Source organism: Lemur catta, chromosome 12 (genome assembly GCF_020740605.2).
Source record: "Lemur catta isolate mLemCat1 chromosome 12, mLemCat1.pri, whole genome shotgun sequence".
NCBI classification, from domain to species: domain Eukaryota; kingdom Metazoa; phylum Chordata; class Mammalia; order Primates; family Lemuridae; genus Lemur; species Lemur catta.
In genome coordinates this window covers 22,262,174-22,288,087 of record NC_059139.1, presented here as the reverse complement: position 1 = coordinate 22,288,087, position 25,914 = coordinate 22,262,174, and the positions used below count along the sequence as shown (strand labels likewise).

The window sequence follows — 25,914 nt, the reverse complement described above, 5'->3', positions numbered from 1 at the left end:
ATTCAGTGTGCCACTGCCAGTTTTCTAACACACAATGTCATTGTTTTCCGAGGGTTGAGATTTTTATACAGATATAGAATGGCTGCTCTGCTGGGTTGAAGATGATTCTATTTAGCAGAGGGACAGCTGAACAGTTTTCAGGAAAGAAATGAACTCTGTCTCCTTACCTTTTTTGAGGAAGCTAACAGTTTGATTTTGTTTTCAATAGCAAATAATATGTTGGTTAATAACTGTGATTCTCAATTCAGTGCCAGAGGTCTTCCAAGTTTCTGGCTATGGGACAAACTTTGGGTCTTGGGTTTTGGTATTGTTTAGGATTTTCCTTCTCCCTCCTCCCCCACCTCATGTCCTTTAAGGTAGTTGAAAATAGGGACTTCTTTCCAGAAATCTAATAAATGTCTTCTTAAGTGCTTTCCAGTTTTAAGATTTATCATTCTACATATTTTCCCATGAATCTTGGCTATATTCCTCATTTCATCAAGTCCATGTTTGTATGAACAAATGGCATGTTTCTCTAGTTTACATGCATAAAGAAATTCAAACACATAATGAGCTCTTTAGCAGTCTTTAGCACTTTGAAGTGCTCTCTCACCAGGAAAACCCTTTAACAGCCAGCCAACCAACTGTCCTGGGGTATAAATGTAGCAGGAAGCCAGTTAACCATATTTTTGTTACTTTCTTCAAAGGGTGAATAGGTTTACGTCTCAGATGTGGTGCTATCAACTAATATTTATTGAGGCCCCATGATATGTCGGATGCCTTACTAGAAAGTAGACATATAGAGATCTATAAAACATGATCTTGCATTGGGTAATTTAAAGTCTTTCTCCTACCTCTGCCATTAGCATGGATGGGACTGGTGGATCCAGTCTTTAGAATTTGTGAAGAGTCTCCTGTATTGTTTAAAAATCCTTTGATTCTCATACAAATGTATTTTTTTCTCTATTTCTTAAAATTTTGTCCTTTATGTCTACCAGGAAAGCCTCTGACTCTGGAATTAGATTGCATTATTCCATGGGGCGGGGGGTGGGGGGTGGTGGGGGTGGGGGGGGTAATATGATAGGTGAGATAAGTGTCTAAATAGCCCAGACACTAAGGCTAAGTCTTCAGCATAGTAACCTCTGCTCCTTATGAGAAATCCCAAAGCCTGTTCCCTCAGAAAAGAGGCCCCCTTCATCATAAGATTTAAAACATAGCTAAACATCTCATCTTCTCAACTGAGTATGTATTATATATTCTAAGTCGAGGATACTTTCCAACCTAAGAGTAAGATGACAAAGTTAAATTCTGATCTTCTTTTGAATCAAAAGTTTCACTCAATTAGCTTTTGAAATACGTACTCCCTTAAGTACCATGAAAACATTGCCTCAAATAACAATATTTCTAAGAAACACATATGTTCCTTCCCCTGTTGATTTCCCTTTATCTGCCAATAAAAATTAGAGCCGTGTTGTTCTCTGTGGTGACCACTGTGACCCTCAAAAAAAAAATCAATCTGACTTTCTCAATCTTGACTTGCAACACCAAGGATATCAAACAAAGATAAAGGTTAGAATAGGGAAGGCTCAATTGCCTACCCAGAATATTCAGTGTAGCTTTATACTATTCTAAGTTTTTGGTAAAGGCTCAAAATTCCCATGTTCTCCCACTAAATGGCAAGAGGAGCTTTGCTATTAGGAAACCATATTCAAGAAATAGGTTAGTCCCAATAACACTTTGCTTGCTTCAAATGAATTATTGCTCTCTTTATTGAATGTTTGATAAGTTACTAGCAAAGCTGTGCTAGACTAGCACAGAGCCCCATCAGAGCTGTATTAATACCTCCAGACACTGGACTTTTCATTTAGTAGGTTTCTATACCTCTCTACATCAGACCACAGGTGGGCAGAATTGTGTTGGGTCCAAAATTCTGGCACAACAGGACAATGTCTGCCTCCCTGTGATGATGTGAGACTCAGCATAATGATTCCAACTATCTTTCCCTGGCCGTGATGATAGAAAGCTCAAGAAATTTTGGTTCCTTGTCTCTTTTCTTCCAACCAGTGGGTCTTGCTAATTATATACTCAACAAAATGTTCTGCTAAGTAAGACACCCACTGTGGCCACCATCACCTCTGGCATAACCAGAGATTTAAATGAACCTAAAGGATTTTGCCAACAGCCCAAGTTCTAGAGCACGAGAATCCACTCACTTCTCTACTGCCTATAGGAAAGGATCAGCTCAGTCTTTCTGAAACAATCATTCTCAAACAAGGAAGCATTTGAGGCAACATGTCAGCAAGGTGGCCTGGTAATTGGTGTCCCTTTCAGAGCCAAATGAAAGAAATGGCTGGCTCAGAACTTCTCCTCTCCCCAGTGCCCTATAGGAGCAAAATCTACCCAAGACACAGTTGACCATGAGATGTCATCAGGGATTTATAACGTTTAGGAACAAGGCCAATAATGGGGTCTTTATGCAACATGACCCATTTGTCAGAGGACAGATGTTAATACAAAAGAATTTGCTCTGACATTTTCAAGGACAGAAAATAATCACCACTTGAATGTTTTTTCAGGCTTTCAAAGGAGTATAAGAATGGCCTAGGGCTATATTACATTCATGTCTTTAGTGAGGACTTTAGTGAGGACTGTTGGTGTATGTTGCATTATTACTTTACTTTCAAACAGATGCTCTCACATAATTTTCTAAAGTGAAAGGAGACATTATTATGATCACCATTCTTTTTTTTTGATGGGGGGGGAGCTGATTTCATTCATATTGTTGATTGGGGTAAGAGGATAAGCTGTGGTCAGCATCCCTGGCTGCTCCATCTGCCCTCCTTCTCTGTGAGCAACCTCTGTGGGAGGAACGAAATTTAGCCCCAGAAATCAGGATCAAGAAGGGGAAAGAAGCCCTCAGCCAGTCGCCACTCCCACATACCCACACCTGACTGTCCCTGAACACACACCTGTGCACAATGGTTTCATGCAGGAGAACTAAGGCTCTTCTAGGGAGAATAACTTATTTGCCTAAAGATTTTTTTCTCTCGTAAAAGAAAATCTGGCATCTAGAAGAAATATATGTGGAATGGAAGAACGTTCCAGGGAGCTGAGTGTCAAGGACTCATCACAAACTTGTTGCTTCTCCAGCAATACCATGAAGCTACTCCTTGCACCATTACTCATGTTTTTCACACATTCAGAAATGTTTCTGGAGCTCCAGAACCACGAGTACCTCTGTCATGTCCTGGGCACTCACACTCCTGCAGCCAGATGCCAGGGCTTTAAGGATCACAGGCCTTTTTTTAGAAGTCCCAAGATGGGGCACTCTCAGAAGGATGGAACGTTGTGTGGAGTTTGACCATGTGATTGAGCGCTGGTGTGTGGAAAGCCCCGCTGGTGCTGATCCCATCAAGTTGTCAGCTTGGCATGGGCCTCCCGCTGTCTCACAGAGCTGTCAGCCCACACTCAGAGTTCGGCTGTGGGAGTATCCCACATACCCTTGATCAGGGTCTGGGGCTCATTTGCTTTTAGGTGGTTGTCTGAAGCATGATTTAGTAGGAGTTGGTAAGTTCCATGTACTAAAGGCTAGGCATTGGGGTAAAAGTTTCTTCCATTCATTTATGATCCCTCATCTTCTCTAACTTTTCTACATCCATCCACTCCAGAGGGAGCAACTGACATTTCTTTGTTTCAGGTTAAATTGCCAACCACAGATGCACTTCCACTGGGAAACCAGCGTTAAGAGACCCAAGGTCTCCTCTACCCCCGCAATGAGGTAGATCTTGTCCAGACTGAAGCTGAGGATAACGGTAACTAGCTCCTCCTAGGCCAGAAACTCCACCTCGGCCTCGTCCACGATGGGGCGAGCAGCAGGCCAGAGACTCACTGTCCCCTCCAGCCCTTCAGCTTCCTGGAGGAGGCACCAGGCATGTTCACCATTCTTAAGAAACTTAACTAAAATACATTCATTTAATCTCTCGATCACTTTCAAACAGTGTTGTCTGCCCACGATGTGCCGGGCACTATCCCAGACACCAATATGAAAAGGTGACCATTCTCTGCAACAGTCCAATGGAGGAGACAGCCGTAACGCAGTCACGGCCAGAAGGGACAGCAGTTAAAGAACACATTGGAAGAGAGAAGGAGGCAATCCTGCCAGAGGAAATAGCACACACAAACTTACAGTGAGTTGGTGTCCCTGGTACTGTAGGCAGTTGCAAATAGTCTTATGGGCAGAGCACAAGGAGAAGTAGGAGGTGACAGCAAGTATGACCAAAAAAGTAGGTTGGGGTTAGATTGTAAAAAGCCTTGAATGCTGTGCTGAGTGGTTTGATCTGTGCTTTGGAGGAGTCACAATCAGCAGAGAACATGAACTCAGGTCTCTTGATTCAAAGGCCATGGTTTTCTACATTGTACTTATCCCTCCAAATGCTAGTGACCACCACACCGTATTTGTCCAAAGATCTCTCAAGGGAAACATATAAATTACCTGTGAGAAGCAGTTGGTAGTTTCTCTTATTTATTATCATCTCCACCTTACAGATGAGGAAACTGAAGCATAAAGAAATTAAGTAACATGTCCAACGCCGCACAGCTGGTAGTGATCCCAGACAATCTGGCTGCAGAGTCTGTGGTCCTAACTATAATACTTTACCCTCTCTTGATCTAGAGGTCTTTGTGCATTTGTCTGAGTTCTGCTGATGCCAGTATTGGAGAGTAAAGCTGCCTTCCAGAACAGGTTAGGTAACTGGCCGGGTTTGACACTGAACAGGTTAATGTGTATGATAACACAGGTCTTGAGGTCAAGGAGTGAAGGGAACTCACCCTGTCATGTCTCCAAATACCTTTTTCTTTGCCCATTCATGGCTATTTGATATCAGACATTTGGAACTGAGTAGCCTCACCCTCTTAAGGGTAAAAAGTTCTAGAAAGACCTGCAAAGAATATTACTGGCTTGGACTGAGACCTCTGAGATGCTGCAATTGTATTTACTATCCAAAACATTGAAAGTTAAAGGCAATAAATCTAAAAGAGAGATTATGTCCCTGGTAAATATTGGTTGTTTGGTTTTGTTTGAATCTTCATGGAGAAAATGGAAAAGACACTGGCGTGTAGGCTGAAGTCAGAACAGGACAGACAGGTCTTGCAAGTGCTTCTTTATATGCATTGGTATTAATAACATTCAAACAGGCCTTAAGGCTGTCTTCTTATTTTACACACCAAATGGATAGTATATCATTTTCCTTGCAAATGCAAATGTTAAATATATTCTTACAATATGACTCAAACATTATGGTTTTACCAGTCATCTCCTGTGTTTTGAATACCTGTAGCCTTCAAATCCCTTACTAGGGCTCAATATTTGTTGGAAGTTAAACATCAAAGATTTATTATATGTGAGGAAGAGGAGTTATTCTGCAAGGCTAGAACAAGCACAGATACCATTCTAATAACTTCACATGCATTTATTACTTTTAATCTTCATAATTTTCACTACTATCTTTACTTTTCCCATTTAATGAAGAAGCTAGGGTTCAGGGAGCTTAAGTGAATTGCCCAAAGTTACACAAGTTGATAGAGACAGAACTCATCTCTAGACCTGTGTGTTGAGCCATAGAATTTGCTAGTGCTATACAGTTATAAATTGGAAGAAAAAAGTAGGACCTTATGAACAGTGCAAGAAGGATTAAAGATCTGAAGATGAAGTACTCTGCAAAGGAAAGATCTGGAATTCTAACCCTACCCCCATTCGTCTATATGATCCTGGGCAAATCTGTTAACTCTTTAAACTGTTGGCTTCTTATAAAATGGGACTGGTGCTATTTGGCCTGATATCTCACAGGGGAGGATCATGCCAGGCCAGGCATGCCTAGGGTCTGTCTGAGCTGGAGAGCACTGTACAAAGGCAAGGTACCATTCTTAGCATTAGAATTGGGAGAACTTTCCTAGTGTCCTGATACCTCGTGTCAATGCCCAGAAACTCTGGGCTCTTCCCTCAGTCCCATACTCCCTTCAGCTGCCAAGACAGCTTGGTTAAGAAAATCTTTGTTCTTGGAGAATATGTCCATAAGAGATCTCCATTTCCTTGCAGCACAAAAACTCAGTAAGTGAAATTAGGCTATCCTTTACAAAGAGTGTATTTTTGAGAGCCCTTTTGCTGGCTGCTGGGCAAAGTCAACAAACCAGGTAGATAGAGTCCCTGCCCTCAGGGTTTTTATATTCTGACAATGACTAGCAACGGTCCCTCAGCCTAGAGCAAACAAGGCTTTCTGGGGCAGCTTGTGGTCAAGATGGAATTGATTTGTCTTTGTGTCCAAAGTCATGACTATCATGAAAGCTGCCATTTATTAGGTACCTCCTTGGTACTTGGGGTATGGGACAGGTACGTTAAATATATTATCTCTAAACCTCATGATAGCCCTGTGAAAGATTTTTATCCTCATTTTACAAAGGAAGAAAATGAGGCTCTGGGAGATACGTCCAGGACATTGCCAGAACATGCCCCAGACCACCAGCCAGTTTCAAAGAGCCACGCCTTGTCCTGTGCTGCGTTTTCTTTCTTGCTAATCAGCAGAGCCACTCAGAGGACCATGCTGGCAAGAAAGAAATCTCATATTTTCTAAAACTCACATCCACACTTCGGTAGGGGCCATATTGACCAACACTAATTCCTACTTTTTATTTTTTGACAGTTTATCAAAGCATTTTTTTCACCTATATTCATTCAGTCCTCAGTTTCTATTTAGTTGTGATGATAGATATCATATTTAGGAAATTTTTGATGCTTTAGTGTACAGATTTGGAATCTACAATAAAGAAGGGAGCAATAAAATATGGAAATTGCAATATATAAAATATTAATTTTCAGTCTCCTTTACAGATTTACTATCACTTTATTTGGGAGTACCAAGATAAATTACGTGGTCATTGTTTTGCTTACTTAATAACAAGATTTTATTTAGATAATTATAAAGGGTAACTGTAAAGGGAGAAAATACATTTCAGATGAGTTGGGTTTTTTTTCTTTCAAATTTCAATTTTTGAAGGAAATGGTTTTAAAAAATTTTTAAAGAATTTCCCCTAAATTTCACCCTTCTAAGGTAAATTTATAGCTATAAAATGGCATCTTGAAAACTTTTCTGCCATAATCACAAGAGATAGTGAGAATTATTATTATTCTGCACCAGGTAGTACCACAAACCAGATCACAGCTGTTCCTTTCAGAAAATGGCACTTGTCCTTCCACCAGATATGTTACCTATCTTACAGTCTCACCACTTTCACATGTGGGATATCTTAAACTGAAAATGCCCACAAAATTACACAGCTTGGCTCAGGGGGAGGAAAGAAATGGGGTCTGTGTTGAATTCTGTCTCTCTGCTGATCTGCATTTAGCATTTCTTTATGCTTAAGAAAAACCCACAGATTTGGGAACTGCATGAGCCTCTGGAACATTTTGCTGAGGTTGGGGGCTCCAAGTGGCATTTCTATGCCTTTTCCCTTGTCTTTCCTGCTTCAGAGGAAAAGCTCTGGTCCAACACAAGAGCGTCCTGCCAAGGGACCCTGCTTTCTCAGTGGCCAGCTCGGGAGAGCTGTAAATCCAGGCTGGCACAGGCGGACAGCTCATCTTCAGCCCCTTTGACCTTGGCTGTTGTTATTGTACCGGTGGTTGTCATTTAAGAACAAAAGCTTTAGGGAGGTGGGATCAGCCGGCCGTGGGGAGGACTGCAGGCTTCTTGTCCTAAGCAGATCATTGACTAACAGCTCACCTAGGGAGCACTGAGGACACCCAGCTCGGCTGAGACACTGACACAGGCTGGAAGCACAGTGACCAACTTTATGACCGAAACCAGGCAGGTGTTACCGACTTTTTGGTGGTGAAGAGGGTTGGGAGGAAAGAGAGAACAAAGACCAACTGGTAGAAACCAAGAAAAAAAATTTCTTTCAGCAGCCAAAATATTTTTCTGTTTATAGGACTGGTGTCATCTACTTAATTGCAAATAACAAAACATAAAATCAAATCAAATAAGATTAAACAGCCAGTTTACTAAATGCAGGAGCAAAGAAACTAGGGCCAGGAATTCTCACTCTTACATCTGAGGAAAGAGAGAGGCAAAGAGAAAATGTGAAAAATGCCAATATCTGTCCGGGCCATTCAATGAGATTAAAAAAAAACCCAGAATCCTGTAAGCATCTTGTAGGAGCCAATGCCAGCTGAAGGTTATCAGCTTTGCAGCTGCACTCAGAACTGGGGGAATGTTCCTTAGAGTCAAGGGCACATTATAAAGTGTTCAGTTTGTTTGCCTTGGCAAGGGTGAGGTGGCTTTGCTAAGTGATACTCTGATAGTGCTCAGGGCCAGCACCGTTGGAACAGGAAAAGGGAGCCTTCTCAGGACAAGGCTTCTCAGTGTCCCTGCCCTCAGCCTGGCACTCACGGGGGCCCTGAGATGTCTATGGGAGGATGATAAACTGCCAGCAGCGTTGGCAAATTGCTGAAGTAGAGCAGGGCTGCCTTGTCACTGGGGGTCTGGAGGGAGGCTGCAGGCTGTTAGAAACAGGATTGGGGGCTGGCTGGAGGAACCCTTCCAGCACAACCACAGCACAGCACTCCGGGACTGTCCACCTCTGTCAGGCCGGGTGGGTTTCCCTCTAACCAGGGTGGGTGTCGCTCCTTGGGCTCAGTCCTCTTCATGCCATTGCAAGTCCAAGAAGTGCCTTTAGGGGCTGATGCAGGACCAAGGTGACAAACCCAAGTGGGGAGGAGACCCTGACCCTTGCCGTCTTGGAGCTGTGCTCCAGGCTGCAGATTTACTCAGGGGCACGCTCTGAGCAGCAGTGGCTGGCGGTGGAGGCTTCCCTGGCGCAGTGGGTCTCAGCCGCAGGCCGGATGGTGCCAGGTTAGTTGGCTCATCATCAGCCTCCACCCAGACTTAGGCCCTGCAGGTCCTTCTCTCCAGCCTCAAGGACTGAACAGGCGGGATGAGGGGCTGGCGTGAGTGACAGAAGCAGCCAAGCTGAGGAGTGGTGGCACTGATGCAAACCCAGCACAGGTGAAATCCTGCTGAGTCATAATCATCCCCCTGAGCCCTAATCCAGGGGTCACTCCCAGATCTGAGCAATGAGGGACCCCTCCCACGGGGAAGCCCAGCACTTAGGTAGACCTGGGGAAGCAGCCAGAAGGGGAGGAGTTGACCCTGTGGTTGACTAATGTTCACAGAAGGAAAAACAAAGACATAAAAGACTGTGGTTTCAAACATTTCCAGTAAGCCTGTGCATCCCCCTATCCTGCAAGCACATGGGTAGAGCCGACCTCACTTTTCCTACTTCCCTACTTGTGACTTGTGACCCCTCATCATGGCTGAAGTCCTTGGCAAACTGATTTACTTGGATTTTAAAAACAGAATCAGGAGAAAGTGGTTCCCAAGGACCTACACATTTCTACCCCTGAAATGGACTGAATGTTGTGTCTCCTCCAAACTAAGCCCCAGTATGATGGAGCCTTTGGGGCAGGGGGCGGTGATTAGGTCATGAGGATGGAGCCCTCGTGAATGGAATTAGTGCCCTTATAAAAGGGGCGCCAGTGTTCTCTCTTCTCATTCCGCCACGTGAGGATAGAATGAGAGGTCAGCAGTCTGCAGCCCCGAAGAGGGCCCCAAGCAGAGCCTTTCATGCTGGCGTCCTGAGCTCAGAGCTCTAGCCCCCAGAGCTGGGAGGGGCAAGCTTCTGCTGTCTGTGAGCCCGCCAGCCCACAACGCTTTATTACAGCCGCTGAACTGATTAGGATGCCCCAGACGCATTTCCTCAGGGAAAGTCTTGAGTAATCTTCACCCAGCCCAGTTTGCAAGCACAGTGGTGTCCTGCCCATGGCTTGGGGCTGCTGCCAGTCCCCAGGCGGGAGTTCGGTGCTTCTCCCCTGCCCGCAATTCTCACGTGGTAGCCTGGGTGACGGAGGGGAGGATTTTGGCAGGAACAGTCTCCCTGAGGAGGCAGACCCTACCAGCAGGGGTCCTTATTCCGCTCTTGCTCCCTGAGGTCCCAGCCTGCCCTCTGCCTTGTATTCACTTTCCTTCCAATGCCGCGACCAGTGGAGTCAGGCTTGGGAGAAGTCCTTCGGGAGTCGCAGTTGGCCTTGAAGATCCCCAGTTGTGCTTGCTGTCACAGGCGCCGCCTTGTCCAGGTGTGTCCAGGTTTCTCAGTGGGCAGACAGCGTGTGCATGAGAACCTTTAAGAAAATAGGACTATTTTTCATTCCCTCTGCCTTTCCTCTACTTTATTTGCCCTTTACCTTTCCTTTCCTTTTATCTTGCCGTTTGCACTTGTTACCTTCTTTCCCAGAAAACCTAGTGGCTCCTCACAGCCTACAGGATTGAGCCCAAACTGCCCAGCATGACCTTCCATGGAGTGCAGGTTCAGTACAGGACTGTTGAATATGGTGTCAGAATGAACCAGTCTCTTGGTCTTTATCAGATCCTATACTTCTGCTGTCCCCAACCCCTGGGCCATGGCCACTTACTGGCCGTGGCCTGTTAGGAAAACAAGGCCTGAGCTCCGCCTCCCCCCACCCACCCCCACCCCAGGGCCCCACCTCCCGCCCCCAGACTATGGGAAAATTGTCTTCCATGAAACCAGTCCCTGGTGCCAAAAATGTTGGGGACTGCTGCTATATTTCACACGAGTTGATGGAGTGCTTTTCCTGGAAGCTTGAGAATTAGCATTTTCTTTCTAAATCAGTTTTCAATTTTTGCTGAGAGCCTGTTAAAGACCAAGGTCCTCTCCCCACCCCTCCACTCCCAGCCAAACCCACAGCCACACGTGAGCTAGCTTTCCCCTCACCACAAGCTCTGGCCCGGGCACCACCTGAAACAAAGTGTGTCCTGGGGTTTTTCAGCAAGGGGTTGCCTTGCCTTCCCCATCCCCACGAGTACTGATAAAAACCCTGCGTGCTTCAATATGCAGATCAATGATTAACAGGAGTAGTACCCGGTGAGCGGTTGTAAAAGCGTGACTGGTTAGAGCCTCAGCGTTCTCCTTGGCAGTGCAGGAAATGCAGGGGAAGATGTCACCGCAGGCCCCTTGCCTCTAAGACGCCTAACAAGATGTGGCAGGTGCTAGCCGGGAGCGTGAGTGAGGTGGAGGACCACAGAAAGGCCACAGGTGAGAGACTCCAGCCACCTGTCACTGCTCTCTGTCAGATTCTCTCCTTGCAGGTTTCTCGTCTGGGACTGGGAATGAAAAGGCAGGGGTGGGTATGATTGGGATATCAGTGGTGGCAAAAAGCGTCTTATGGACAGTCCATGTTTTAACAAGAGGTGGGCAAGGGGACAGCACGTTAACTGAAAAGGCCGATGTGGAGGCTCGCTGGAGATGCCAGGAGTTCCAGGGCAGAGCGTGTGGGCCAGGCATGGGAGCGAAGATCAAAAGGTCAGCACACTAACTCACTGGCACGGTCACAGGACAGACCAGTCCTTGTGGGGACAAAAGTCGCTGGGAGACATGGAGGCTGCGTCAGTGTGGAATTGGGAACATCTCTGGATCTCACTGGAAGGCAGAGGGAGGCCAAATGGAGAACTCTGAAGAGATGCTGGAGCCTATGCCAGGGTGAGGTCGGGGTGATTCAGGCTGATATTTTTTTTTTAGCAAACTTCATTTTTGCAGCAGCCTTAGGTTTACAGAAAAATTGGACAGAAAGTGCAGAACGTTCCCATATACCCACTGTTCCCCACATAGTTTCGTTATTATGAAGAGCTTGTGTTACTGTGGCATATTTATGATGATGAACCAATAGTGATATATTATTATCAACTAAAGTCCATGGTTTACATGGTTGACACTTCGTATTGTGCAATTTTATGAGTTTTAACAATACCTAATGACATGTATTTGTCATTACAGTATCATACAGAATAGTTTCACTGCCTAAAAAATTCCCCGTGTTCCACCTGTTCACGCCTCCTTCCCTGCCCGGAAATCCCTGGCAACTGCTGATCTTTTTACTGTCTCTGTAGTTATGCCTTTCCTGGGATGTCGTGTAGTTGGAACCACGCAGACTGTAGCCTTCTCAGACTGGCTCCTTTGGCGTAGCAATATGTTTTTAAGGTTTCTGCATGCAGGGCTTGATGGGCTATCTCTTTGTAGCACTGAGTAGTATTCCACTGTGTGCATGCTCCACTGTCTGTTTATCCATCTGGGTGGAATATTCAGCAAACAAAGAGAAAGGAACAATGGGAAGGGTGGATGAAGGAAAAGCAGCAAGGAAGATAGGACAAGATAAAAGCAAGAAGGGGAAGGTTTTGGAGAAGTGGAAAAACAAGCTAGAGAGATGGGCAGAGGCCTTAACTGGGGCAAGGCAGGGGTCTTGCCGCTGAGGCTCAATGAGAGAGGCCTGCCCGTCACTGAACTGCACCAGCCTCTCCCGATCTTATAGACAGAATGTCATGAGGGCGGGAACCACGTCAGCTTCATCCTGAAAGCCAAACACATGGCATATGGTAGGCATCCAGTAAAGATTTATTGAGCCAATGAAACCTCCAAAACCTTTTCTAAAAAGCAAGTGTTCCCGGACACCAGGAGACCAGTGGCCTTGCTGTCCCTGAGCCAGTTATCTCAGGCATGTCTGAGCTCCAAGCTCAGTTAAATCCTCCATACCACGGGGTGGGATAAATCTTGCCAGCACACTCACCTCCTTAACCAGGAATGCATTTCTCTTGCCACCCTTTGCACCTGGCTTGGGAGATGCTCTGTGGACAGAACCAGAGCCCAGCTTTAGGGGGCAGGAAAACCAAGGGTGATGCTTGTCAATCTAACATACCAGATAAAAAGGACATTCTTGCCGCAGGGTCAGAACCCAGCTCTCCACGCACTCATCTTTCAGCCCAATCACAAGGCAGCAGAATTAGCCCACACAACCTCCGTGCAGTGGGAAAAGCAAGCTGGGGGATTTGGGTGCTAAGAAACAGCTGTGGGAAGAAGATGAGCCAGCTGTGCCCTCCAGATGTTCACATTTGAGAGGAGAGAACATCTGTGCAGCAACAGCAGCAGCCCACTGCTCTGATGGGAGCCCAGCCTGAGGGGTGCAGCTAGCAATCTAGGTGGAAGTGGGTAGCTCTCCAGAGGAGCTGAAAAGTCAGCTAAAAATTGCAGGACCAACAGAAATATGCCAGAGTTTACTATCTCAGTGTTGCCCCCCCCCCATTGCAAAAGAGACCTTATCACCCAGGCCTGAGTCGTGGTGCAAGGTCACAACTTCAAATCAGGTTCTCTCCCAGGGCATAGTACCCATGTCACTTTCTCTCGGTGTGATGAAGACAGTGAATGAGCCCAGTAAGATGCTAGAGTGCTTTGCTTTGGATCTGTTTGTATCGTACCCATGTTTGTGTTCACATGACTTATACTGTCAGCACAAGCATAGAAAGCTTTTGAGAATTTGTGGAAAGAATTTGGGGGCTGCTTTGCCCAAAGGCTGTTTTTCAGGGTGGGGTGCATCCAGAGACACACATCTTGCTCCTCCTCCCCACTGCTGTTCATAACTAGGGGAGTTGAGGGTCACTCTAGACAATTAATTAGACGAGGACGGTAGAGATGAGAGTGTTGGGTTGGGCAAAGAGTAGCTTTCTTCCCACCTTGAAGCCTCCTAAATGGCATCACTGAAGAAGGAGGACCCATCTGTGGGGGGAAAGGCTCAGTGGTGATTCTGCGAGCTCAGAATGTGCCAGCCTCCGAGTTTTCAAACACAGGGCATCAGAAGTGGCCCGAACAAGTTCCACTAACTGGAAACACAAGCTGGGAAGAATCAGACTCAAATCTCAGCACAGCATCAGCACAGCTGACCTCTCCTAACCCATCAACATCTGGCCACTTCTGCTGCACCTGGCCATCTTACACATGTGGACCCCAGAGAGGAGCAGAGTTCCTACCGTTAAGTTCTCTGTATCCAAAAATTTCTATGAGAAAGATACAGTGTCTGTGTCTCACAAGAATCTCTTTTCATGGGGCATCTGCTATTTGGGTGCTAACCAGAAAAGAATTTTCATCTTATTTTCTTGCTCATTTGCATTTGCCATCATGCATGGGGGGAACTGGTCATGAAAATCCAGAGCAAATGCCAGCGTTTGGCAGTAGTGGAGAGAAAGAGAAGAGAAACCCCTGGACTGTGTTGATCTGTCCAGGGATGTGACGCACTTACCACACAAACCCTCTCCCTCTCTTCTGTCATTCATACTTCTTCTCTCTGACTTTCCAGAATCCTCTCTGGACTGTGCTCCTTTTTTCTTACTGTCTGCCCTTTCTTTCCACTCACCCTATATTTCTTAGCCATAGACATTGGAGCACATCTAAATATGCTGAGGTCCCCAGGGTGTTAGGAGGTGGGACAGAGCTGGCAATGGCATGCAGAGGTCGGCACTAGCTCTTGCACAAGGAGCCCTGAACAGGGGCATTAAAGAACAGATACTCATGACAGAGCCTCAAGCTGGGCCCTTACATTTACAATGTTAAATTATGGGTCATCCATTCACTCATATCTTCTCTCAACATTGGTTGGCTGAGCATGATTATATAACAGGATAGGGCTTGTTAATACAAAGATGAATGAAACATAGTCCTTGTCCTCACTAAGCTTGTGGGTGAGACAGGCACATGGACCAGTGATGGTGCCATCAAGCATCTGACTGTGGGTCAGCAGCCAGGGGCCTGCACGAGAGGCCCGGAGCCCAGCTGGGCTGACATGGGAAGAATTCCTCAGGACTGGATGCCTGAACGTGAAGGTAAAGTTGGGAGGAGGAGCACTCTGGGGAGTGTGTTCCTGACAGAAGGAGCCCCGTGCAAGAGAAAAGGCACTGAGGAAACATGATGGCAGTGGGAAAACTGAGGTTCAAGTACGTGGAACCCTAAGTATGCAGCCCAGGGAGAAGCAAGACCCCAGGCTGCCCTGACGGAGGAGCAGCTGAGCAGAGTGTAAGTGTCTGCTCACCTCGGTTTACCTTAGAATCAACCCTTTAAAAAATAGATAAGCTATGTTGATCATTTGTCTAATGGTTAAACAAATCAGGTGGCCCAAAATGAACTCCAGGTGAAGAAGAATAAAAGGAAATATCAGAAGACGAGCTGCTGACATTAGCAACAGCCAAACCTGGAGAGCCCAGCGGCCTCTTGGAAAAGCTTTCTGGCACAGCAAGTCTCTTCACCATGAGCCCCTGACAGCTCTGGGCGGCCGCCGCAGCACCTGCTTAGCAAAGGAGGTAACTAACACGGTAGTCTGAAGTTGAGCTGTGCTGCCAAGCACGAGTGGGGATGTGCAGTCCATGTTGCGGAAGATACCAGAAGAGTTGTTGTCCACAGAGAGGATCTGATGGGGCTGATTTTGCCACTGACTGACTCATCTCAGAAGCATAGACTCCCTGACCTCCACGGCCAAAGCAGTGGAGCTTTCTCCCTCTTGCTTCTTGAATTCCTACGTCTTGTTTCTCTGGGTGAACAGAGAGGCTTCTGTGCTCCAGGCGGAAAATCCTGGCCTTGGAGGAAGGATGCCTGCTCTGATTCTGCTGCCCCAAGGCTGTGTGACCTTGTACAAGTGGTTTGACCTTTCTGGGCTCAGTTTCCTCTTTTTCCTCTATTACTTGAGGGACTTAGAGTCATGGAAATCATAGACTCTTCATGCTGAAAGGAATCTTCAGAATCCAGTCCACTCCATTTTGTAGAGAAGGAATCCAAGGCTGAGGAGTTAAGAGACTTACAGTAAGAGAGTTAATGTTGGACAAGGAACCTAGAACTCAGGTGTCTTGACTCCCACCTGGGACCTATTCCATTACTAATCGTGATCCTTCATCTGTTCATAGTGAAAGAGCGCTTACACTCACTCCTCACACAGCTTTCTGAAGTAGACATTCTCATACCCCTTTTACAGATAAGGAATCTGGCTTGCGCACGGTCGTCCAGCTGCTGAGTAGAAGAGCCAGGACCCTGACTGCTGGCTTGGTGCACCTCCTGCTGCACACCAGCTGCCTCCAATCACCCTCAGAATATCCTGGCCACATGCCACCGTGGGTGCCCTGTTGTAGGCTGGCAACAGCCCCACCCAGCAGGACCAAGGATCTGATTCTTGAGAGCAGGCGGGTTCATCACAGCGGCAGCGAGACTTACGTGCAGCAGCTGCAGAATAGTAGTGCTCATCTTCCCAGTGTGAACGACTTTTTAGTGGATCAAAGAGATTTTTAAGTAAGAATATATTTTATATCTGATACTAGAAACTAACTGTTTAATCAAGAGTGGGGCAAAATGAGTTAGCCAGGGCCACCCTAGCACGGGTGGCATGATATTTACACTGGCTCTCCCACCCTCTCCGTCACTCCATCACCTTTGACTTAAAGGGCCAGGTGCCCTGATTAGAGCAAGCACCTGTTGGGGTCTTAAGGAAGACCCACTTCCTCTGGGTAAACTGAGCCCTCAGTACGGCATCAGTGGCTCCTCTGAGTAAAGAAGATGTGTCTTCTAAGATCTCTCCAGGGTGAGGCTAGATTAAGTTGTAGTCTAGATGGTTTGGCAGCACTAGGCAGCATGACAGCCAGTCTTGACGAGCGTCAGGTCAATGTTACGGGGGAGGGTGGGGAGAACCCCCGGGAGAGGCTATTTGTACTTGTTATACCAGCCCCACCCAATAGAAATAACAGGTAAGCCATAAATGTAATTTTAAACTTTCTAGCAAAAAATAAATAGGTGCAATTAACTTTAATATCTTATTTGTTCCAATATATCCCAAATATCATTTCAATGTGTGATAATATGGTTATTAGTGAGATATATTCCTTTCCCTTTTTCATGTTAAGTCTTTGAAGTCCAGTTTGTATTTTACACTGACAGCGTACATCAGTTTGGACCCACCACATTTCAAATGCTGTAGATCCACATCTGTCGATTGGCTAGCGTAGGGGACAGCACACGTCCTGTCTGCTAGACAGATGAGCCCGGCAAGTCTCAATGGGTGTTTTGAGCTCTGTGATCTCTGAGGTCCCTTTCAACCCTGAACAGATACAGATGCAGCAAAATTCAATCACAACTCCCCTCCTGCCACCCAGCCCCTCACCACAAGCAGTCACCAGACTGGTCTCAGACAAAGACACCCAGTACAAGCTGGATAAAACTGCTCTAGTTCCTTGATAAGCCTCCACCTGTAATTCTCAGCCCTGTGTGTACCAATAGAATCCCTGCCTTCTACTAGTGTGATTGCCCCTGCTAGGAGTTCCAGAGTTAATTATTAACAATCAAACAAATTCACAGTGGGTGGGAGCTAGGTCTTGCTACAAGGCTTGTGTGTCTTCTAGAAGTGCATTTCTAGGAGGACTTTGTCCCTGTTGGGTTCCTCCTCAGGGCCCAGGACAGAAAGACACAAAAACACTGGGCCTGTAATTTTACTTGGAAGAGACCCAAGACTAAAACCTCAGAGAACTCATTTGGAAGCTTTTTCTAGGAAAGTGAACATTTTCTATTTGACAGATGTTTTGGGAGAATAAAATCACACTAACTTGGAAGGAACTGGAGTAGTCTGGCTAGCTCAACCTGTAGAGTGTTTAGAGAGAAATTAATTCATTGTATAAGATAATTAAAGGAAGGTAAGCTCTTAGGAGGTATGATCTACTGGCTACATCTACTCGCCATGAAATTAACACATCCTGGAATTGAGGTTGGAAGGGATATGGGCATTGATGCTTCTCAGTGTACAGATGAGGCATTAGAGACAAAGAGAAGGGCCAAGTCTAGAGAGCAAGACTAATGACTCATAGGTCAGTACACTTCCTGCCCAAAGAGAGCTGAGATCCCAAGGATGCTTCACAGTGTCCTACAAGGGCTAGTTCTCTAAAGTCCTTCCCACAAGTCCCTGAAATTTAGTTTATGCAAAATAAAACTTTCCTTTGTTGATATAATCCATAGGTGGACTTTGGCCTAAGTCATGTCAAAATATCATCATTCTAAACTAATAATGCCTACATTCTAAACTAGTAAGATCTATATTTGTGGCACTGTTCTAAATTTAACTAAACTATGCCATTTCCTTATGTGTAACAGTCAGCTGACTTACCTCATGGGTGCCACATCCTGTGTTATTTGGAAGATGAAGTAAATGCATGTAATGTGTACAGAACTCCCCCACCCCATCGCCCCTGCAGCCTCAGCGGGTCCCTGCTGTGGCCAAGTAGAACCATGCTCTGTGAAGAAGGGAAGTGGGAAGGTACCAGCAGGGTTGGCCACACAGGTAGACACATAGGTGAGTGTCTGTGTGGTGTGGTAGGTCCTATGCCCATCCCTAATCTGACATTTGTCCACCATGACTGTTTGGTTGGTTGGCTGATTGGTTTCTAGCTTGAAAGTTTAAGGGTTCCTCACTTAAATGCAAATACTCTTCTGAGAGATAAACTTTTAATCAGCCAACCATTATCAGGAATTCTTTTATATCTTCCCAGGAATCTAAAAGAGCAAGGTCTTACAGATAAAGGCACAAGAAAAAGGCCAACATTCCAATGCCTTAGTATTCAGACCACACGCAGTGATGGTCATTTGACATCTAGCCTAAGCCCTTCTAGAATGACTTTTTCCACAAAAATAAATTCAAGTCATCTTGGGGCTGCCTTCTTTCAGTTGGGAGCAATACTTTGAAAACTCTTACGCTCTGTATGAGTGACTTGTCAAAAGAAGACGGCGGGGTCTTTCAAATACCATGCCGCTTGTTGTTTTCTCAGAAACGTACCAGCCGATAACCCTGAGGTTCCAACACTCCACTCAGTTGTGCACTCTCTGTATAAAGTGAAACTATCATATGTCATGCGTGTGGGTCTACAGCCAACCCCAGATGAACCAACATAGGACCAAAATTTTGTTTGAGCTCTATGGCCCTTTTCCCAACGTGAACTGAAGGGAAAAACAACTGGAGCTTAAGGGACCCCACTTTCTGTCTCCTGGAGATGCTTGGATTTGGTTAAGTTAAATGAAGCAACTGTGAGGGACTCCTTGAGAGGGAGACTGAGGACGTGGGATCAGGCCACACTCTGGCCACAGAAGGCACACCATGGGCCTGCCAGCTTCATCGGAGGACCCAAGATTTAAGGCAAGGACATAGCAAGAGCTCTGTCCCCACTTCTATGACATACCTTTGCAAGGGCACCTTGGCAACTCACAAGTGTGTCCAGTGGGGGGCGACAAGGAAACAGACTGATGAAACCAGAGATTGTGAGAACGAACTGGGATGTTGTTTCCTGTAGACGAGAAATCCCAGGGGAACACAAAGGCTGTCTACTCTTTAAAGAACCGTCGTGTGGAAGCAGGAGAAGGAGATTCCTCTTTGCTCCAAGTGACAAAAGTAGGAGCAGTGAAAGGACACTATAGGGTGGCTGGGTTTTCTTAGCATTTAGAGCTGTCTGCAGTGCGCGGGCATTTTGCAGGTGGTGTCTTTCCTGGGACTTGATGTGGTCATGCAGTGGCTGGGGGTGGGAGGGCAGTGGCCGAGGAGGTGAAGAGGGATGCTGTCTCTTGGTGGGAGATTGGACTAGAGAATTTCTCAGGTTGTTGCTAACTGTAAGAGTATGGTTTTAAGGCCGGGCGCGGTGGCTCACACTTGTAATCCTAGCACTTGGGAGGCCGAGGAGGGTGGATTGTTTGAGTTCAGGGGTTCGAGACCAGCCTGAGCAAGAGCGAGACCCCGTCTCTACTAAAAATAGAAAGAAATTATCTGGACAACTAAAAGTATATATAGAAAAAATTAGCCAGGCATGGTGGCTCATGCCTGTAGTCCCAGCTACTCGGGAGGCTGAGGCAGGAGGATTGCTTGAGCCCAGGGGTTTGAGGTTGCTGTGAGCTAGGCTGACGCCACCGCACTCTAGCCCGGGCAAAAGAGCGAGACTCTGTCTCAAAAAATAAAAAAAAATTAAAAAAAACAAAAACAAAAACAAAAAAAAACAACAAAGAGTATGGTTTTAAGATTTTTTAAAAAGTAGATAAGCAATAAAGGTGGGTTTATGGTCTCTAAACAGGAAAGCTAAGAAGGTTGCAGTGTATTTTAAAAATACTTTCTGAGAGGTCATTGGATCACAAAACGCAGTGCCCAGTATGGGTAAGAGCGTGGGCTGTGGAGGCCGGGCCCTCAGGGATTCAAATCCTTCCTCTGCCCATATTAGCTTCTGTGAACTTAGACAGGTTACCTCACTTCTTTGACTTCACTTTTGTGGCTGAAGATAGAAATGATAACCCTTGCCTCCTACTGTTAGTGCAAGTCTGCCGTCAGTTAATGCACCTTAAACCTTGGAACTATGCCTAGTACATAGTCAGCACTCAATAAGTGTTGGTGATGATTATTATGGAAGGAGAATCAGTATTATTTCTTAAGTTCACGACAGAATTTAGAAAGCAGTGCATCAGCTTGCAAGAAAAAACCATACATGTTTCTCTTGATTTGTGATATAAAGAAAAGAAAAAGTTAAATATGGCTGCTTTTTGTTGGTAATTTGTTTTAAAACACAAAATGGGCTTTTTTTTCCCCCCCAGGGGCCAATTCAGAAGTGACAAACCCTGTGGGTGGAGTGAATGGCAGCTAGTGCCATGACACAAAGAAAAAAATAAATCAAGCCCAGTGATTTTTTTTCAGTAGTGAAGCTTAAAAAGAATGGGATACAGCAAAGCCCGTGGGATTCCCACTGTTTGCTGTGGCTCTGCCATGGCTTCTTCATTCCCCAAGAGAAACAAAAATCAAGGTCTCATCCAGAAAGCTCACCTGCTTCAGTGGTGGCAATGCAGTAATTATCCCTACCTAATTATCCCTACCCTGGAATTGTCTTGTCATCATAAGGAGCACTGGACGACCAGGGGGAAGGGGAGAAAAAAGATGCGACAGGGCTTGTAATGTTTCTCATCTTGGCTATTGCCTGTTTGCTCTGATAGGGTTTGTTAGGGGTCCACGAGCCATTCGTACCCCTCTGGTTCTTTGAATTGCCCAGGCTCTGGGTTCTAGGCACTTTGCTAAGCTGGCAGCTAATGAAAGGAAGGGGAGAAAGATCCCAAACGTTTCTCTTAGGACATATTATGCAGCTCTTGAGATCGTGCCTGCTCGTTTGTCCAAATGAAATCTATCACTGGGGAAACAGCAGAGGCCTCCTGCTGTTGAGCAAAATGTTTTCCAGTCCTGGGAGTGACATCACTTTGTTTCTGTGTGAAATAAAGCAGCACTGTCCTGATGCTAAGTGATCGATGGCATATGACAGGACGGGCTCATTTCACACTCCCGACAAATACAAGGAGACCACAGACAGCTCCGGATGGTCTCTTTGGAAACTGGATGGTGCCCAGAACACACAGTTAAATTGATTCCTTTCTCTTTGGATTGTCTGTAAAACCAACATTATTAAGAAATGCTGAGAACTGTTATGCTTCATTAGTGTGCTCGGGGGCATGATTCAGTGCTTGGCTAGTGTGTGTGAATCAGCCACATACGGCGTCTCCCAGGACTCTCCCAAATGGTATACTGGTTCCTAGCCTCAGATTCTGAATGGGGATAAAATACATGCAAGATTCTTCAAGTGTGAGGTGGCAGTCATTTCTCCTGATTATCTTGTCCTTTATTGCTTCTTTCTCTGTTGTTCCTTTCTTCTTTTATTGTTTGTAATGCTAGCAGCCAAATCTATCTGCATGGAAATCTATCTGCTGTATAGAACACTACATAACAATTCACAGAGGGGAAAAAATATTTCTGTGAGCAGTAACGCTGAGCTCAACGAGGCACTATTTGGCCAACTAATATGGGACTGAGACTTAAGTAGAATCAGTGCCTCAGTTTCCTTCCTTAGGTCAACAATTATGAGTTGTTATTTATTTGTCCTAACACATACATAGATGGTGGTTAAATTCAGCAAAATTTACTTCATTCACAAAGCTTTCATTTGTCTGGAAGATTCTACTTACTGATCTGGATACAATGTCCACAAAGTCCGTTGGCATGAGACCATGGACTGCCATGGTAATCTCTCCCAGGTAGAAAATATATCATAAAAAAATTCAGTGGGACATGGTAGGACATGAATCTGATGTAGTACGATAATCTCAAAGTACTCACTCAATCATGTGTTATAATTTATCAACTCTTCCTAATAACACTTGAAGACCTTAAAACAACTATCAGGACCACTGGACGAATATCTCCAGAAAAACCTGGAGAAACATTTACGTTTGTGTGGACCAAGGAAGACAACTTCTACATATACATACGGAGCCTGTGTTACTGGCACAGGTCTTTCTCTCCTAAGAAACTTTCCTGCATAAGAAGGCTTTAGGATCTATTCTCTTTAATCATAAGAAAGGAATTTACTGGGTTGAATTATTTTAGCCTCCTCTTTATTCCTTACTTCACAAAGAATTGAACTTGGTCTGTAAATGAGTCCTGATGTTATGAGAATTAGATACAGTAAATTGTGTTATTAAACCTATTAAGGGATGGAGGAGGGCTCTTCTAGAAGAATAACACAGTCTGAGTGGCAGCTATCACATAATAGGCATATGCCTTGAAATGATTCTGAACTTAATGGTTACATGAAATAATTGAAAATTAATATAACCACACAGCCTTCTTCCTACAACCTTACTGATATTAAGGGTGCCAACTCATTCTTCTCTCACTTTTATTTCACTTGTGGGAAGATGTGGCTCACCCTTCTATTAGACTAACAGCTAAACTCTCATGCCTAATTAATGTGAAACAATGCCAGGATTATTAAGCACCCTTGGTCAAATACATAGAATGGCCAGTGGAATTCCAATGTAAGATTTGTCAGCAGAGTTAACTGGTTGCTGGATATTCAACTACATATCCCAAGAAGCTATCAGGCAAAAGCTTCATTCCCACAAAGCATCAAGAATTGGCCATTTTAGGACTTAACTGAATGTGCTGCTCATTACTTTTGCCCAAGGATGTATTAATTACCAATATATTTTAAAATATCTACTATATGCACTGCTCTCAGAAACACTTTCAATCTTGACTTGAGGAGGTAAGAGAGCTATACCTTCATAAAAACAGTTAAATATTCAGAGTAATACGGTAATCTCACTCTGAGATTTATGAAAAATTATAAAGCACTATTAATACTATTAATATACCGATTAAGCAAAAATTAAACAATATAAATGCAAATATAATCCAGTCCTGGAAATTCTGACTATGTGAATATATACCTCACTTCAATTTCAAGTGTCATATTTATGAGGAGCACAGAGGAGTGCTGTATGAAATCACTGTGTGACCTCCCAGGCTAACGTAGGTGCTCCCTAAGCACTTACAATGATCGACAGTAATTTATTGTCCCATCAGGCCGGAAGATTCATGATGGTAGGACCCCTGTCTCATCTATTACCACATCTGTCTTGTTACCTTGGCCTGTAACTAGCATTCAGTAAGATTGTGGCATGAATGAAGCTACAGAGGGAAAGTAAAGATTGACAGATGGACAAAGTTTTTACGGATGTGGATGTCCAGTAGCAGGATGAACAGATGAACCAAGACCAGAAGCAAGAACTAGCATGGTGAATACATCCTTTCACTTGCCCAGCAAAAGATCTGCAGATCCATCACCATGTGTTAAACACTGTGAGCACTATGAGCACAAAGATGAAGAAACACCATTCCTGTGGTGGATTGGTGTTTTCTCCCTCAAATTTGGAGAGATTTTGAGACCACTCTGGATTGAGTGGGATGAGGAGGGAAGTGATTGAGCTTGGTGAGCTGTAAAGGATAGAGTTCATCAGGTGTGAAAAGCCTTGAGACCTTTGTCCTGAAGACAGTGAAAATCAAAAAAAGAATTTAAGTTAAGGAAGGTTAAAAAGTCATTGGAAAGGTCTCAGGAGTTCCAATGACATCACTGCTAGGAGATGGTTCATTACTGATGAAAACTTTAGCCAGGTTGCAAACACTTTAAGAAATAGTATCTCAAAACTTTAAAAGTGAGATATATATTCACATAGTCAGAATTTCCAGGACTGGATTATATTTGCACGTATATTGTTTAATTTTTACTTTATTGGTATATTAATATTATTAATAGTGCTTTATCATTTTTCATAAATATAAATTTTTTCTTTAAATATGGTATTTCTAAAAAGGTTTAGTATATTTTTAAATGTGGTTTTGATATATTCATAGACAAAAAACCTTTCTAGCAGACTTCCATTTCCTAATCCAATGGGATAATGTGATTCAGTCATACTAAATTCATCATAGAGCAAATTTTGCTGGTGTTCATCTGTTCCAGTACATTGTATGTAAAGCCAGACAGTGTATAACTAGTAACATTATCTAAACCATCTCTTCCTTATGTTTCCTATGGAACATGCAGTGAACATTTTGCATTTCTGTGAATCCAGATTTTACCCATGTGTATGTTGGTTACAAGCTAATTCTTTCATAGGCCATATGACCATCTTCAGTCCCTGTGAATCATGAAAACTACAAGGCAAACTATGGATACTCACCTCTAGATATGAGGTGTTTATGATACATAAGAGTCAAGCATATGCAGCTCCTAAGAGCTAGTGGGAAGACAAAGAAAATTTCCAGAGTGTTGAAATGCTCCTTAATATCATCTTTCCTGAAGCCCCAGTTTGCAACTGAGTGGCAAAAATCTGGTTTCCAAAATGAAACTTGGAACAATAAAAGGGATCTGAATAGACATTTCTCAAAATATAATACGCAAATGGCCAATTAGCACAGGAAACGATGCTCAACATCATTACTGATTAGAGAAAATGCAAATCAAAACCACAATGAGTCACCTCTTTGCCCACATTAGGATGGCTATAATAAAAAAGACAGACAATAACCAGTGTTGGCAAGGACGGGGAGAAATTGGGATTTTCCCTACCCTGTTGGTAGACATGTAAAATGGAGCAGCCTTTTCAGAAAACAGTTTGGCAGATCCTCAGGAGGTTAGACAAAGCTATTATATGACCCAGCACCCACTACTGGCTAAATACCCCCCCCCCCCCCGATTGAAAACAGATACTCAGATACGCAAACAGCTACTTGTGCATGAATGTTTTTAGCAGCATTGTTCACACTATCCAAAAGGTGAAAACAACTCAAGTGTCAATCAATGGATAAATAGATTTAAAAAATGTGGCGATCTATACATTAGGCTGTTATTCAGCCATAGAAAAGAATGAAGTTCTGATGCCGACTAGAATGTGGATGAACCTCAAAAGCACTGTGGTGAGTAAAAGGAACCTGTCACAAAAGACCACATATTTTATGGTTCCATTTATATGATATGTCCAAAATAGGTAAATCCATAGATACTAAAAGTATATTAGTGGTTTCCAGGGGCTACGGGGAGGCAGAACTGGGGAATGACTGATGGTTGCAGGGTTTCCTTTGGTGTTGACTAAAATAATCTAAAATTGATTGTAGTAATGGATGCACAACCTTGGAGTATGCCAAAAAAACACCGAATTTTATACTTTAAAAGGGTGAATTTTGTGGTATATAAATGAGACCTTAATTAAAAAACAAAAAAAGAAAGTTAAAAATGTTAAGCTTAGAACTAATGATGATTATTTTGAAGCAGATTAGTAAGTGTAGAAATTAGTTTTTGGTTTGGGGAAAAGCCTTGAAAAACTTGTCATTGGGAGACATTATAAGAAGAGAGATTGATGAGTCATGGAAAATTGGGAAAGAATTAGATGATAATAAGCGAGAGTACAGAGAGACACTAAATAGATTTTTATGAAAACACTAAAGACAGATAAAAATGGGGACCCTGTCTGCACTTGCATGCGCGTGTCTGTATCTATAATATCTGTAATATTATACATTAAATATTGTAATATATACAATGAATATATATATTCACATTGGAAAAATTCTCAAAGAATATATCACTAAATGTTAACAATGGTTGTCCCTGTTTAGCA

General features: G+C 44.2%; 1 long non-coding RNA gene and 1 pseudogene across 4 annotated transcripts in view; one reads left to right on the top strand and one right to left on the bottom strand.

Moving 5' to 3' along the window:
• Positions 1-3,284: 3,284 nt before the first annotated feature.
• LOC123648139 lies at positions 3,285-3,951 on the bottom strand (annotated as a pseudogene).
• A 22-nt stretch (positions 3,952-3,973) lies between these two features.
• LOC123648112 overlaps positions 3,974-25,914 on the top strand; it is a 30,784-nt gene continuing 8,843 nt past the window's right edge. For 2 of the 4 annotated variants that reach the window (XR_006738490.1, XR_006738489.1), the window contains exons 1-2: positions 10,980-11,136; positions 15,884-16,194. This is a non-coding gene — a long non-coding RNA (uncharacterized LOC123648112). Of the gene's footprint in view, positions 4,167-10,979; positions 11,137-15,883; positions 16,195-25,914 lie in introns of those variants that run through there. The other 2 variants (XR_006738491.1, XR_006738492.1) reach the window with 2 other exon arrangements.